The sequence below is a fragment of the Urocitellus parryii genome, chromosome 1, assembly GCF_045843805.1.
Source record: "Urocitellus parryii isolate mUroPar1 chromosome 1, mUroPar1.hap1, whole genome shotgun sequence".
In the NCBI taxonomy this organism is placed as follows: domain Eukaryota; kingdom Metazoa; phylum Chordata; class Mammalia; order Rodentia; family Sciuridae; genus Urocitellus; species Urocitellus parryii.
The window spans coordinates 63,382,191-63,397,917 of record NC_135531.1 but is presented as its reverse complement, the minus strand read 5'-3'; the positions used below and the strand labels follow the sequence as shown (position 1 = coordinate 63,397,917).

At 35.0% G+C, this 15,727-nt stretch overlaps 1 protein-coding gene across 7 annotated transcripts in view; it reads right to left on the bottom strand.

Annotated features, from left to right (window-relative positions):
• Nucleotides 1–6,471, bottom strand: part of Tent2 (terminal nucleotidyltransferase 2) — a 65,468-nt gene extending 58,997 nt beyond the window's left edge. For 3 of the 7 annotated variants that reach the window (XM_077800426.1, XM_077800440.1, XM_077800443.1), the window contains exons 1-2: nucleotides 6,142–6,471; nucleotides 5,780–5,849 (exon numbers count right to left, since the gene is read on the bottom strand). The gene's annotated coding sequence lies outside the window, so the exon portion shown is untranslated. Of the gene's footprint in view, nucleotides 1–5,779; nucleotides 5,850–6,107 lie in introns of all 7 variants that reach the window. The other 4 variants (XM_077800435.1, XM_077800439.1, XM_077800433.1 and 1 more) reach the window with 2 other exon arrangements.
• Between the last annotated feature and the right edge of the window lie 9,256 nt (nucleotides 6,472–15,727).

The window sequence follows — 15,727 nt, the reverse complement described above, 5'->3', positions numbered from 1 at the left end:
CCACAGGAACATGGAAAAACTACACAAGGAAATCAGAACCTTTTACTGACCCAGGCAGAAAATTTGATATTTATTCTCTGCAGTGACTGATCCAGCAAGAGTAGTCTTACAAAAGGTTAGGGTAAGGAAACAAACCAAAATCAAGTAAGTATTCAATAAAGTGTACAAAGTAAAAATGGGACCCCAGGTCACCTTCCCAAAGCAAGCAATTAAAAAAAAAAAAAATTCTCTGAACAAAACCAGAGAGAAACTATGTAACACAGTAACAAGAAAAATTATAGCATAATTGGTGTCCACCAAGGAAAAGCCAAGCTAGCTGTAGTACTTGATCAACCTACACAGAAGCTTAGTAGTTAACAGGCCCCACCTATAATATAGAGCTTCCATATAGACTTCCAGTAACTCTCAAAACAGACATTCATAAATCACCAAAAGGGGAGAAAGAAAGGAAAAAAAAAAAAAGACAAAAAAGGAACTGTGAATATAAACAGAAACACTGTCACGCACACACACCAAAAAAAAAAAAAAAAAAAAAAAAGCCAGCACAGTGGCGGAAACCTGTAATCCCAGCTACTCAGGAGACTGAGGCAGGAATGCAAATTCAAGACCAGCCCAGGGAAATTTAAGGAGACCCAGTCTCAAAATAAAATATTGAGAAAGAGTTAGGGATATAATTCAGTGGTAGGGTGTCCTGGGTTCAATCCCCAGTACAAGAAATAAACAAATTTAAAAAACTTTTTAAAAATAAAACAAAAAGGAAAAATTGGTAGTGACAGAAAAGAGGCAGGTCAACAGGAAAGAAAAGAAAATCAAACTATGTGATCCAATATCCAACATTATTAATATAAGATCCAGGAGGAACAGAGAAAATATAAAGAAGGAAATTACCAAACAAATAAAATCAAAATATAACCAGGACTGGGTATGTTTTTCAAAATATAACTATTCCCTAGATTACAAGAATCCAATAAATACAAACGACATAGAAGAAATACATATCAAAATTATTGTGATAAAATTTCAGACTATCAGGAATATACAGTTCATAATATTCCAGAGGAGGGTTGGGATTGTGCTCCATGGTAGAGCGCTTGCCTAGCATGTATGAGGCACTGGGTTTGATTCTCAGCACCACATACAAATAAGTAAAATAAAGGTCCATTAACAACTAAAAAAAAAAAAAAAAAAGTATTGTGTCCACCTACAACTAAAAACATTTTTTAAAAAAATATTTCAGAGGAGGAAAATGTTGAAGTAAACAAACAAACAAAAAAAGCTGGGAATCAAAATGCCTTTCAACTTCCCCAAAGCAATAATAGAAACTACAAGATATAGACTAATGCCTTCAATGCCCTTAAGGTGTAATTCTATACTCAGCTATACTATCCATGCAAGCAAGAATAAAAATGTTTTTCAACACGTAGAATAAAAAGAAAAAGAAAACCTGATGCTAGAAAGGGCAGAAACAAAGTAAATTTCTAAGATGATGTTAAAAGGAAGCTCATAGCTCAAAATTAAAGCAGGAGGATGGAAGGTTTTAGAAATATTCAAAGAAAAAAAATTTAGCTGATAGATTATCTGATATATTTGATCAGAGAGTTCAGCTAACAGGGCAGAAATAATTATAGGAATATAGAAAAGCACCTAATTAAAAATAAACTACAGAAAAACACTTTAAAGGTAATATAAAAAAGGAAATATATTCATACTCAGTTCTTATAATAATCTAATCACTAAATACACTGATTTAAGCAAAAAGTGATTATTTGTTATACATTATTTATTACATACTGTATTTATATATTAGATTTTTTATGTTGTATGTGTTTGTGTGTATATATATCTATATATAGATATATATACATAGTAATTTTTGTATACGTACTAATGTGGAGGGTAACAAGATACAAAAAGATGTTAAATCTTCATTTTCAGTAAAAATAAATCAAAATAATAAGCTATGGAATATTTTTTCTTTTTAAAACAGAGGAAAATAACACCTAGCCAAATTAAAAGAAATGAAATGGTTGTGTCTCTAGAGATTTAGACTAGGAGGGTTGGAAAAACTGGAAAAGCCAATAGAAGGGAAAAAAAAGATCTGGGAAGAAACTACTAAATCATTCATATAGACTTGGTCCTTGCTTTTGCTTTAATTCTGTAAGATTAAAATTCCCTAGGTTGGCCACAGACAGTGAGATTCATCAGCCCAGAGTTCATCAACAACTATGGACAAGAGTCTCTGGACCATCATCAAATTTTATCACAATGCCTGACTCTATCATTTGTCCCAGAGACACAGTATTACCCCTAGAAAAACAGAATTTGTCAACTTTTCTTAGCAGGCAGAAGAAAGTTTCTCCTATAACTTTCTTGTTAAAGGAGATTTTTTTAAAAAAAAAAAAAGAAAGAAAATCAATATCTGCTGACCTTTACTCCCTGAAGTTCACTAAACAAAGGAAGTGGACAAATACATTGCTAAACAACATTCTAGGGAATCCATTATTAAAAGTACATTCAATAATTGTGGCAACTAACTCCCGTTCTATCTTTTGTCTTGGGATGGACCTCAGCCTTCTTTATTCTGATTCTCTGACCTAACTTCCCACAAAACATAATTCCTATTTCATAGGACTAATAAGACATGAAATTAAATATAATTCACTGTACTTCATCCTGCTTAACATCTCATTTTGTTGGAATATAGATACTACAGATTCAATCAAAGAAAGGAATCTGTATTCAGAAAAACAATTAAAATGTTTTACTTTCAGACTGGAAATGCAACTTGTGGGAGAGCATGTGCAAGATCCTGGGTTCAATCCCCAGTATGAGGTGGGGGTCTATTTTCAGGTTTATTTAAATAAGTTCAGAATTTAAAACATAGACACTTTTATTTATACCTATAAATAATATGTTGTGATTTTTTTCCTCTAGATCCAAATAGGGTCTTTATATGTGTGCATTTCAGACTTTAAGATGCAAATGAACTAGGTACCAACCTTATCTTATTTCTATCCCATTACATGATCAAATGCAAACTAAATATAAGTCAAAAGGTGTCCTGTGGTTCAAATTACAAAGTTATTAACCAACACCCCAGGCTTAAAAGTTTAAAATGATTCTACAACCTAAAGTTCACTCTAGGAAAAATAACTAGAATTCAGACGACCTAAAATTCCCAGATAAGAACTGACATTTCTGGAGTCCCTTGAAAACAATGCATCTGTCAGGTTCTCTTCAGAAATCAGGCTCTTAAACAATTCAGACTTCAAGTGAAGAGAGTCATTCCCAGGAAATTTATCAGCGGCATGCAATGTTCCCCAATATAAGTATCCTGCATGACCTTCTAGAGATAAGTAAACCAAAAGCCCATGAATTTCAATTGTTTTTTCTAAAATATTTCAACAATGATTTGGGAAAAACTACAATCCATTATAAATATTACCAGAGATCTTTTTAAAATAGAATATAGAGTTTGACAGAATAAAATCAAGTAAAACCATTGCCATACCAGAACTTTACAAAATTTTAAAACTTTTATTTTCTTCATGTGTGAGTGCGTGTGCGTGCGTGGGTGCTTGCGTGTGAGGGTGCTTGCGTGTGAGGGTGCTTGCGTGTGAGGGTGCTTGCGTGTGTGTATACATTTTTTTTTTTCTCTTGTGATGCTGATGATGGAACCCAGGGCCTTGTGCCTTCTAGGCAAACACCTACCACTGATTCAACATCCTCATTCCTCTTTATATTCTTAATGAAAAAATTGTTCACGAAGTAGTTATGATCTATATTAAGCATTACTCTGCTTAACCTGTGGTAATAGGTATGACAAATTTTATAATAAAATTCAGGATAGGCAGTATCCTATTTTTCTTATCTTAAAAGTTGTCAGTCCTTAACTTTAAAATATAATAATCTACGTAAATTTAAACTGTTTCTTAAACCATTCTATCCTTTCTTGCATTAAGGAGAGAACCTGAAAGATTGTTTCCTAAATAAGTTTTCCCTAATGGGAAATTATACAAACTTATTTGTCAATAATCATAAATGAGATAAGGTAGTAATAAAGTATTTTACAAAGTATTTCCTAGTGATATAGTATTTGATTCTCTAATTTACAATCTGGAATTTCTGTCCTGAACTTGACCTCTCCCCCAACAAATTACTGAACATTCAAGGTTACATAATTTCTTCATCATTTGGAAAACAGAATATACCTAATTTAAAAAAAAAAAAAAACTGAAACTATACTGGCTAAACCAACTTATCTGTTCATCTTGTCCATACCTTTGATCTCCTAAACCTACCTTTATCCTTCACAATTGAAAAAGTCCAATTCCTAAATGCTGTTCACCAACTGTCAAAATCACTTGCAGGTTCTGAACACAGTATTCCTTTACATTAAGAATTAAACCCCATCCAAGTGTTAAAAAAGAATCTCATGTTTTAAAAAAAAGAACATAATTCCAGGGGCTAGGGTTGTGGCTCAGTGGTAATGTGCTCACCTAGCATGCATGAAGCACTGGGTTCGATTCTCAGCACCACATAAAAATAAAGACAATAAAGTCCATCAACAACTTAAAAAAATATTTAAAAAAAAAAAAAAGAACATAGTTCCAAATTACTGACTGGCCTGTTTCACACGGAACCTTTGTGTTACAGGACACTTCTAGACAGACATAATTGGGGCTATGCATACCAACAAATGTTATTGGTTAAAAACGTTAAATATTATTGGGTATTAATCATTACAAGTTAAGAATCTTATGATTGCTAATCAGTACATTTTAAAAACCTTGTGGTAACTAAATATGGTTTCTACAAAAGTAATATGTTGCCAGTCATACAAAAAGAAAACCTAGTGATTGATTATGATCAGTTTCCTCACAAAATTACACAAGGAACATATGTTAGTAAGTTGCCAACTTGGCTTGAGTTTAGCAGTTTCTCTTTGATTCTTTTCTGTTCACCCTACTGGTATGTGCAATCTAAATATAAATAACTTCTATCTTGAACAAAGTTTAAAGAGACAAAACAAGACAATTGTGAGACACAGGCCCCTGTGTTCTTACCTAGAGAGAGATAAAGATCCTATATACAAAGGCTGGGCCAGGACGTACATACCTGTAATTACAGTGACTTGGGAGGCTGAGGCAGGAGGATCACAAATTCCAGACCAGTTTGTGCAACTTTGCAAGGCAAGTCTCAAAAGGGCCAGGGATGTAGCGATGTAGCTCAGTGACAGAGCCCTTGCCTGACTTGTGGGAGGTCCTGGGTTCGATCCCCAGTACCAAAAAAAAAGGTGTGTGGGGGGGGGAGTATTCTACTATCAGGCCAACCTGCAAATTTTCCCATAAAATGAAGAACTGAGGCAATTTCGCCTCATTTAATTATAAGTCTTAAAAGGTAAATACCTTTTTAAATATATTTTTTAGGTGTTGATGGACCTTTATTTTATTCATTTATTTATATGTGGTACTGAGAATCGAACCCAAGACCTTACACATGCTAGGCAAGCATTCTACCACTGAGCCACAACTCCAGCCCAAAGGTAAATACCTTTTAAGTGGTTAATTATGGTTAGAGATGTGGCTAGCATGCGTGAGGTCCTGCGTTCATACCCCAGCAGGCCACATACACACACAAATTCCAATTCAAAAAAGTCAGCAATTTTCCACTAGATTTCAACCCAGGTCACCGAAATCTGACAATAGAACATATGACATAATAATGTCACAACACGTCAAAAAAAAAAGTGAAATAGTTCATTAATCTAGATATTTACCTTAGTTCTTCCCCGCCTTTTGAAACACCATGCAGGAGTCCCAAGGCAATCTTCCTCTTTTGATCCTGGACTGAGGACAAGGCAGGGAGGGAACGGAGGTTGAGGCTGCGTGGGGGCAGGACTCAATGAAAGGAAAACTGGAGAAGTGGTCCTGAGATTCTTCGGAAAGTGGAGCAGCCTAGGGGCTGCCCGTAATTCTAAGATAGCTACAAGGTATTGCCAGACCCTCCCACGCAAAACAAAAAGCTAGTTTCAGAAAGTTACACGCGCCCCGCCCCCGACTAGGGCCTTCACAGCTGTATCCCTCTCCGAAGCCCCCTAAACTCACACGTGTCCTTGCGGAAGGGGTCAACAGTGCCTACCCGAACTGCCCGCCCAGGCGTTCCCAGGAGCCAGCGGCAGCGGCCAGGCGTGCTCGGTCGTGGCTGCGCCGGAGCCACAGGAGGTAGTAGTGGTAGTGCGATGGCTAGGCCCAGCTCCCGTTCCGGTTTACAATCTACGCCGGAGCGCGGCCGCCAGGGGAGGAGCGACACAAGAAAAGGCAGGGCCCGCAAGGGTGTGGAAGGTTGGGGGCGGTGGCAAAAAGCGGAAGACCAAAAAGTCGCCGAAAAAGCGGCTTAGAAAGCCTGACAGAGATATCCGGAAGATCGACATGACCCCGGATGGGAACCACCAACGGGAGCTAGAGGTCACACTTCCGGCAGCCGCCTAGCCCCCTCCTAAGCGCTCTTTGCTATAATGCGCAAGCGCAAAACCCTAGGTGATTGCTCATTGGCTTGCCGAGTGGGTGGGAAAGAGTTAGCTGGCACTAACCTGAGACAGGGAGTAAGCAAGAGTGAGGACCTGACCCTGTGGGTCTTGTGTGCGTCCGAGCTCGCTTGCAATTCTTGTTCTGTTGAACGTTTTCAACCGATTCTTATACCCCTGAGAACTTTTTCCATGAACCAGTTTTCCTCCACTTCTTTCCTCTGGATCAGCATTAACTTTAGTTGTTGTTTCTCCACTGCAATAAACTGAGAGCTTCTGTAAAGCCGTGATCCAGCGCTCTGACCATAATAGTTAGCACTTACTAATTCAATAAATTCTTATTGCTGTTTCCTCTTGAGTAAGCTTTAATAATTTGTGAAAATATCCAAATTGTTTTAATTTGTTCATGTGAATCTGTTAATATTTCGTTATTGCCCTTGTAATGCCTATAAAAAAATCCGACCCCTCTCATTCCTTGAATTCCTTATCTGTGTCATTTTTCCTGACCAATCTGGGGAGAGGTTTATCAGATTTAGGAATCACAAAGCGGTTCTCAGATCTCAAAGCCTCCTTTAGGTTCTAATTTTTTTTTTGTTTCTTTAGTTAATTAATTTCTTCTGTTAATTATTTCCTTTCTACTGCTTTAAATTATTTTTAGTTTTTAAAGTTTTAATTTTACTTTTTTGCTTTCCTAACACAGAAACAGGTCCTTGATGTAAGATGTCTCTTCTGTAATATAGACATTTGGTGGGGTAAGTGTCCTCCAGGCACTCCTTAACTGTATCCCACATATCTTAATACATTGTATTTTCATTTTCCATATCTCAAAATACTAATTTTTCTGTTGATTTCTTATTTGACTCATGGATTCTTTTTAAGTGTGGTACTTGGTCTGATATTAAGAGATTCTGATTATCTTTCATAATTGATTTCTAATTTAATGTCACTGTGATCAGGGAATATACTTTCCATCATTTGAATTATTTAAAATTTACTGACATTTGTTCTGCGGACCAGAAAATAGTCTTAGTAAATCTTTAGTGTATATTTGAAGTGAATGTGTATTCCACAAATGTCAATCAAGTCAAGTGGGTTGAAGCCTAGCAGTGGTGCTGGCATGTAAACTTCAGAGATTGGAGAGGCTGAGGCAGGAGAACCCAAAGTTGGAGGGCAGCGTGGGCAATGTAGTGACACCCTGTCTCAAAAAAATAAAAATAAAAATAAAGACTGGGGTTGTAGCTCAGGGCAGAGCACTTACTTAGCACTCTGGATACTGATTCAATCCCCAGTACAATAAAATAAAAAATCAAGTTGGTTGATATTTTTACTCAAATCCCCTATATTCTTCATGATTCTCTGTCTTCTCATTCTATTATCAAGAAAATATAGAAATTTGACTGTGATTGTGGGTCTTCTTCTATTTCTTGTAGTTGTGTCCATTTTTACTAAATGTTGTTTTGAGGTTCCACCCTTACTTCTATAAAAATAATTGTTCTGTTATTTAGATAATTTTTTATATGTGTGTGGTGCTGGGGACCAAATCCAGGGCCTTTTTATCACTATGAAATGATCCAATGTATAAATGGCCCTCTGCTTCCCTGTTAATATTCTTTATTCAAAGTGTACTTTATCTGATAATAATAGAGTCACTCCAGCTCTTTGTTATATGGTATTAATATGGTATATTTTAAAGGATGACAACATTTTAATTATACTTATTGTCCTCCAGAAAATTGAAAAGGAAGAAATACTTCCCAGTTTATTCTCTGAAGCATCACTCTAATACCCAAACCCTAAATATATTTTTTCTAAATATTTTTATTAGTTATTGATGGACTTTATTGATTTATTTATTTTATATGTGGTGCTAAGAATCGAACCCACTGCCTCACACATGTTAGGCAAGTGGTGCTCTACCACTGATCTACAATCCCAGCCCCCAAACCCTAAATATTAAACAAGAAAACTCTAGACCAATATCCCTCATAAGCATAAATGCAAAAATTCTTTATTTTTCATGGTGCCAGGCATTGAACCCAGGGCCTTGTGCGTGCAAGGCAAGCAATCTACCAACTGAGCTATATCCCCAGCCCCTAGACGCAAAAATTCTTAACCAAATTCTAGCTATTTACATTGCACAATATAGCCAAGTGTGGTGGTGCATACCTGTAATCCTGATTACTTGGGAGGCTGAAGATCACAAGTTCAGGGCTATCCTCTGCAACTTGGTGAGACCTTCATAGTAGAGCACTTGCCTAGCACACGTGAGGCACTGGGTTCAAGCCTCAGCATCACATAAAAATAAATAAAATAAAGGTACTGCATTTATCTACAACTAAACAATAAATTTTAAAAAGAACTTTAAAAAAATAAAAAGAACTGAGATTTTAGCTCTGTGGTAGACTGAGGTTTTAGCTCTGAGTTCAATCCCCAGTACTGCCAAAAAATAATAAACAAGTAAATACCATAATACATAAAAGATAGTGCACTATGACCAAAAATGGGGGCTTATCTAAGGAATGCAAAGTGCAATTAGCATTGGAAAAAAATCAATCAATGTAATTCACCATGTTAACTAAGATTTTTAAAAAATGATCCAGAGTACTCCTAGAATTACATGAAAACTTCCTCAACTTGGTTGAGAGCATCTATAAAAATCATCACATCCAATGGTGAAGAACTCTGAGTGCTTTCACCCTAGGAACTGGAACAAAGCAAAAATTTCTGTTCTCACTACTTCTGTTCAACATTGTACTGGGAATTTTTGCCTGTGTAATAAGAAAAAGAATTAGGAGACATTCAAATCAGGAAGGAAGAAGTAAAACTGGCTTTATTTATAGATAATACATTGAAAATTCTACAAAAGTCGTTCCTAAGAATCTTTAAAAAGCTGTCAAAACTAATAGATGAGCAGGATACATGTTACAAAAGCAGTATACAAAAGTAAATTGTGTTTGTATTGTGCTAGCAAAGAAAAATCTGAAATTGAAATATAAAATGCCATTTACAACAGCATGAAACATATTTGTGGAGTTCTGTTAGGCAAAAATTTCTTGCATATGAAACCCAAAGTACTATCAATTAAAAAAACAGGATAAATTGGACTTCATCAAAATTAGGTACTTCTTCTCAAAAGACACTGTTAAGAAGATGAAACAACAAGCCAAGCCAAGCCAAATCATATATCTGATAAAGAATTTGTATCCAGATTGTGCATTTTTTAAAACTGTCATACCTCAATAATTTTTTAAAACCCAATAAACAAATGAGCAGAAAGTTACATAGACACTTCACCAAAACACCTTATAAGTGGGAAATAAAGACACAACATCATCAGTGAAAAAATACATTGAAATGACAATAAAATACCACTGCCTACCTATTTAATGGTAAAACCAAAAAGACTAACCAGACTGTGTTGGTGAGAACATGGAGCAACTAAAACTCATATATACTACTAGTGGAAATGTAAATTGGTACAACTTCTTTGGAAAACACTTTGGCAGTTTCTTTTAAAAAAAAAGAAAAAAGTTAAGGAAATGCTTACATGTGACCCTGCTGTTTGACTCCTAGGTATTTACACAAAAATAACGAAAGCATATATCTGCACAAAAATTTATACACAAATGTTCATAACCATGTTTGCAATAGCCAATAGTTATAACAGTCCATTAATAGATGAATGAATAAATAATTCATGGTATATCCACATAATGGAATACTACACAGAATAAAAGAAACAAATTTCTGATACATGGAACACCATGAATGAATCTCAAAATAATTATGATCAGTGAGAGAAATCAGACCCAAAAGAGTACATAATGTCCCATTTATATTAATTTCTAAATAGTGCAAACAAACTTGAGTGAGAAAAATCAGGTCAATAGTAGCCTGGTGGGGAACAGAGAAGGGCAAGAGGGAGAGATTGCAAAGGAAAAGGGAAACTTTTGGGAGTGATGCTCATATTTGTTATCTTGACTGTTGTAGTTTCATACATGTGTTCATATGTAAAAACATGTATACCTTATGCTCAATTATACCTCAAAAAAGCTGTTAAAATTAAAATGAAAAAAGTTCTTAGTACATGTTGCACTTTGAATAAATCTCTTAAAGCATGCATGATTTTATAATATGTTACACTGGTCATTTGCAAAATTGATTCACTAAGATATGAAAATCTTCCAAATGTTGACACATTGCATACTACATTATCAAAAAATCACATTTTTAATATTACTTCAATCTCACTGAAGAATCTTGAAAAATAAAAATTCTTATTTTTGAAAGCACAGTTATATCAATGATAATGAGTAGGTATTTTCCTTGAACTGAAAATTTCACTTAATTTTCAAGAAAGTGTGTGCCAAATACCCAAGTCTGAATAATCTATTTGTATGTCAATAGATCATTTAATGAAAGAATATTCCATGATAAAAACAAAACAGCTACAACCAGAGATGTGAAAATTGTGCTCTATATGTATAATATTAATTGTAATGCATTCTGCTGTCATATATAACAAATTAGAATAAAAAATTTTAAAAACAGCTATTTCAGCTTACAACCACTACTTAAGAATTATTTAGTGTGCAGTAAAAGTATTTTATGTAGGGAGCTGTGGCTATAACTCAATTGGTAGAGTGATTGTCTCACATGAACAAGACCCTGGGTTCAATCCCCAGCATCACCAAAAATAAAAAATGTGGCAGCTGGGATATGGCTCAGCAGTAGACCACTTGCCTCCCACGTGTGAGGCATTGGATTTGATCCTCAGCACTACATAAAAGTAAATAAACAAAATAAAGATACTATGTCCATGTATAACTAAAAAGATATTTTTTAAAAGTGTTTTATGTATACTTTGTATTTTTTCAGCATGGTACTGGCACCAAAACAGGCTGATAGACCAATGATACAGAACGGAGGATACAGAGACTAACCCACAAAATTACAACTACCTTATATTAGACAAAGGTGCTAAAAGCATGCAATGGACAAAGAATAGCATTTTCAACAAATGGTGCTAGGAAAACTGAAAATCCATAGGCAACAAAATGAAATTGAATCCCTATCTCTCACCATGCATAAAAGTTAATTCAAAATGGATCGAGGATCTAGGAATCAAACCAGAGACTCTGTGTCTAATAGAAGAAAAAGTTGGCCCTAATTTCCATCACGTGGGGTTAGGCTCCAATTTCCTTAATAAGACATCTATAGCACAAGAATTAAAACCAAGAATCAACAAATGGGATGAATTCAAACTAAAAAGTTTTTTCTCAGCAAGAGAAATAATATGTGAAGTGAATAAGGAGCCTACATCCTGGAAACAAATTTTTATCCCTCACACTTCAGATAGAGCTGATGTATCTGATGTATCTATCTGATATAATCTCTAGGGTATATAAAGAAATCAAAAAGTTAAACACCAAAAAAACAAATAACCCAAAAAACAAATGGGCCACGGACCTGAATAGACACTTTTCAGCAGAGGATATACAATCAATCAACAAATACAAGAAAAAATGCTCACCACTCTAGCAATCAGAGAAATACAAATTAAAACTATTCTAAGATACCACCTCACTCCAATAAGAATGGCAGCCGTTATGAAGTCAAACAACAACAAGTGCTATACCCAAAGGACCTAAAAAGAGCATACTACAGGGACACAGCCACATCAATGTTTATAGCAGCACCATTCACAATAGCTAGACTGTGGAGCCAACCTAGATGCCCTTCAATGGATGAATGGATAAAAAAAGAAAAAAGTGCCATTTATACACAATGGAATATTACTCGGCACTAAAAAATAACAAGATCATGGCATTTGCAGGGTAATGGATGACATTAGAACAGATTATGCTAAGTGAAGTTAGCCAATCCCAAAAAAACAAATGCCAAATGTCTTCTCTGATATGAGGGGGGGTGACTCAAAATGGAGTAGGAAGGAAGAGCATGAGAAGAAGATTACCTCTAGATAGGGAAGAGAGGTGGGAGGGAAAGGGAGGGAGAAGGGGAATTGCATGGAAAATGGAAGGAGACCCTCATTGTTATACAAAATACATGTATGAAGATGTGAAAAAATAAAGAATAGCGTCACCTTAGATTGGGTAGAGAGAAGTGATGGGAGGGGACGGGAGGGGAGGGGATGGGGGGAAAGGAAGGATAGTAGAATGAAATAGACATTATTATTGCTGTGTGTATATATGTGACTGCATGACCAATGTGATTCTGCAACCTGTATATTCAGAAAAATGAAAAATTATATCCCATCTGATTCAAATGTATGGTATGTCAAGATCATTGTACTGTCATGTGTAACTAATTAAAACAAATAAAAAAATTTTTTTAAAGTATTTTATGTATACTTTGTATTTTTTCACTTAGAATATTTTAAAAGATGTGTATTTGGGAAGAATGTAAGGACAATTAATTTGTGCCAGTAGTGTTCAATGGGAAGTGATTTTGCTCCCAGGGAATTTTTGACAATGTCTATTTTGGGTAATCACAATTTGGAGGGGAGAGTTAGTACTGGCATCTAATGAACTGAGAAGTCAGGAATGCCACTAAACATCCAAATAATGCACAGGACAACCCCAAAAGTACTGTTCACCCTGATATTCCATTGTTTGGATATACCATATTTTGTTTAACCCTTCGTCAGGTCATAGACAATAGAGTTGTTTTCACTTTGGGGCTATTATGAATAATGCTGCTATGAACATTACAATTTAAACATGTTTTCAATTATCTTGAGTATATACTTAATAGTAAACTAATGAGGTATACCCAAATTACTGATTCATATGTTTTTTTGTTTTGTTTTGTTTTTATTAGGAACTAACAAACTGTTTTCCAAAGTGGATGTACCATTGTACATCTCCCTTAGCAGGATATGAGTGTTCCAACTTCTCTGTATTCTTGCCACTTTTTAGTATATATCTTTTTGACTATATCCATCTTGGTGTGAGATAGTATCATATACATTGTGATCTTCAGTAGTTTGCCTTTGAACCTTCAAAGTCAATATTAACACGTGAAAACGAAAAAGAAATTCTTAGTATTATTATGAAAAATTTTGACCTTGTGACACCTGTAAGTGCCTGTAGATTACATTTTGAAAATGTTCAAAGTAGGTATTGCAGAAGTCTTTACAAGAATTGATAGTAGAGCTTACTGATGCTAAGCACATTGCTAAGCACTTTACATAAATTATCTCATACAATCTGATGAACAGCCCTCTAGCATAGGCACTATCATTATGTCTATTTTACAGGTGGGAATTGAGCCCCTAGCCTAGAAACTCAGTTCCCACATATAATGCCACAGATGAGCTTTGACTCCAGCATTCTAGAAAAATTTCTCCCCAGTGTAGTTTAGCTCTTTTCTACACTCAACCCCCAACCTTGGAGCAGAAAGAGCAAAAAAGGGCAGCAGTGAGGCACATGGGTGGTTTTGATGTGGTTTTTGTGGCTTAAAAGTTTATATTTGGTGTCTTGAGCTCTTAAAATTTTTTCCAAACATGAAGAAAGAATTGGAAAATCAAATAAAAGAGGCTTACAGGACACCAAATGTACAAAATCACAACAGATCCACACCAAGGCAAATTATAATAAAAATGCTAGCATACAAAATAAGGAGAGAATTTCAAAAGCCACAAGAGAAAGGAATCAGATTACATATGGGGTAAACCAATTAGGATATCTGCAGATTTTTCAATCCAGACCCTGAAAGCTAGAAGATCCTGGAACAACATATACCAACCTCTGAAAGAAAATAAATGCCAACCAAGAATCTTATATCCAGCAAAATTAAGATTTAGATTTGAAGATGAAATAAAAATTTTCCATGATAAACAAAAGTTAAAATAATTTACAACTAGAAAGCCTACACTACAGAACATCCTTGGCAAAATATTCCATGAGGAGGAAATGACAAACAACAATGAAAATCAGCAAAGGGAACTATTACACTAAAGGAAAAAAAAAAAACAAAGGAGAAACCATGTCAATTTAAACACCAAAAATAAACAAAAATGCCTGGGAATACAAACAATGTCTAAATAATAACCTTGAATGTTAATGGGCTAAATGCATCAATCAAAAGACATAGACTGGCAGATTGGATTTTTAAAAAGGACCCAACAACATGCTGCCTCCAAGAAACTCATCTTATAGGAAGACATCCACAGACTGAAGGTGAAAGTTTGAGAAAAAAACATACCATTTACATGGACTATGGAAACAAGCAGGGGGTTCCATTCTCATACCAAATAAAGTAGACCTCAAGCCAAAGTTAATCTAAAGAGAAAGAAGGACTTTTCATACTGTTTAAGGAAACCATACATCAACAAGACATAACAATTATAAACATATATACCGCAAACAATGGAGCATCTACGTTCATCAAACAAACTCTCCTCAAGAATCAAATAGACCACAGCACAATAATTCTGGGTGACTTTAACACACCTCTTTCACCACTAGAAAGATCTTCCAAACAAAAGCTAAACAAAGACACTATAGAACTTAATAATACAATAAATAACTTAGACTTAGCTGACATATATAGACTATTTCATCCATCAATGAGTGAATACACTTTCTTCTCAGCAGCACATTGATCCTTCCGTAAAATAGACCATATATTATGCCACAAAGCAACTCTTAGCAAATACAAAAAAGTAGAGACACTACCCTGCATTCTAACAGATTATAATGAAATGAAATTAGAATTCAATGACAAAATAAAAAATAGAAGCTACTCCAACATCTTGAGGCTAAATAATATGCTGTTGAATGAACAATGGGTTGCAAAAGACATCAAAGAGGAGATTAAAAAATTCTTAGAGGTAAATGAGAACACTGATACAGCATATCAAATCTTTGGAACACCATGAAGACAGTACTAACAGGAAAGTTCACTGCATGTAATTCATTCCTTAAAAGAAGAAAAAGTCAACAATAAATGACCTAACATTATATCTCAAAGCCCTGGAAAAAGAAGCACAAATCAACATCAAAAGCAGAAGACAGGAAATAATTAAAATCAGAAGTGAAATTGAAACAAAAGAAACGATTGAAAAAATTGACAAAATAAAAAGTTGGTTCTTTGAAAAAATAAACAAAATTGATAAACCCTTAGCCATGCTAATGAAGAGAAGCAGAGAGAAAACACAACTTACTGACATCCATGACT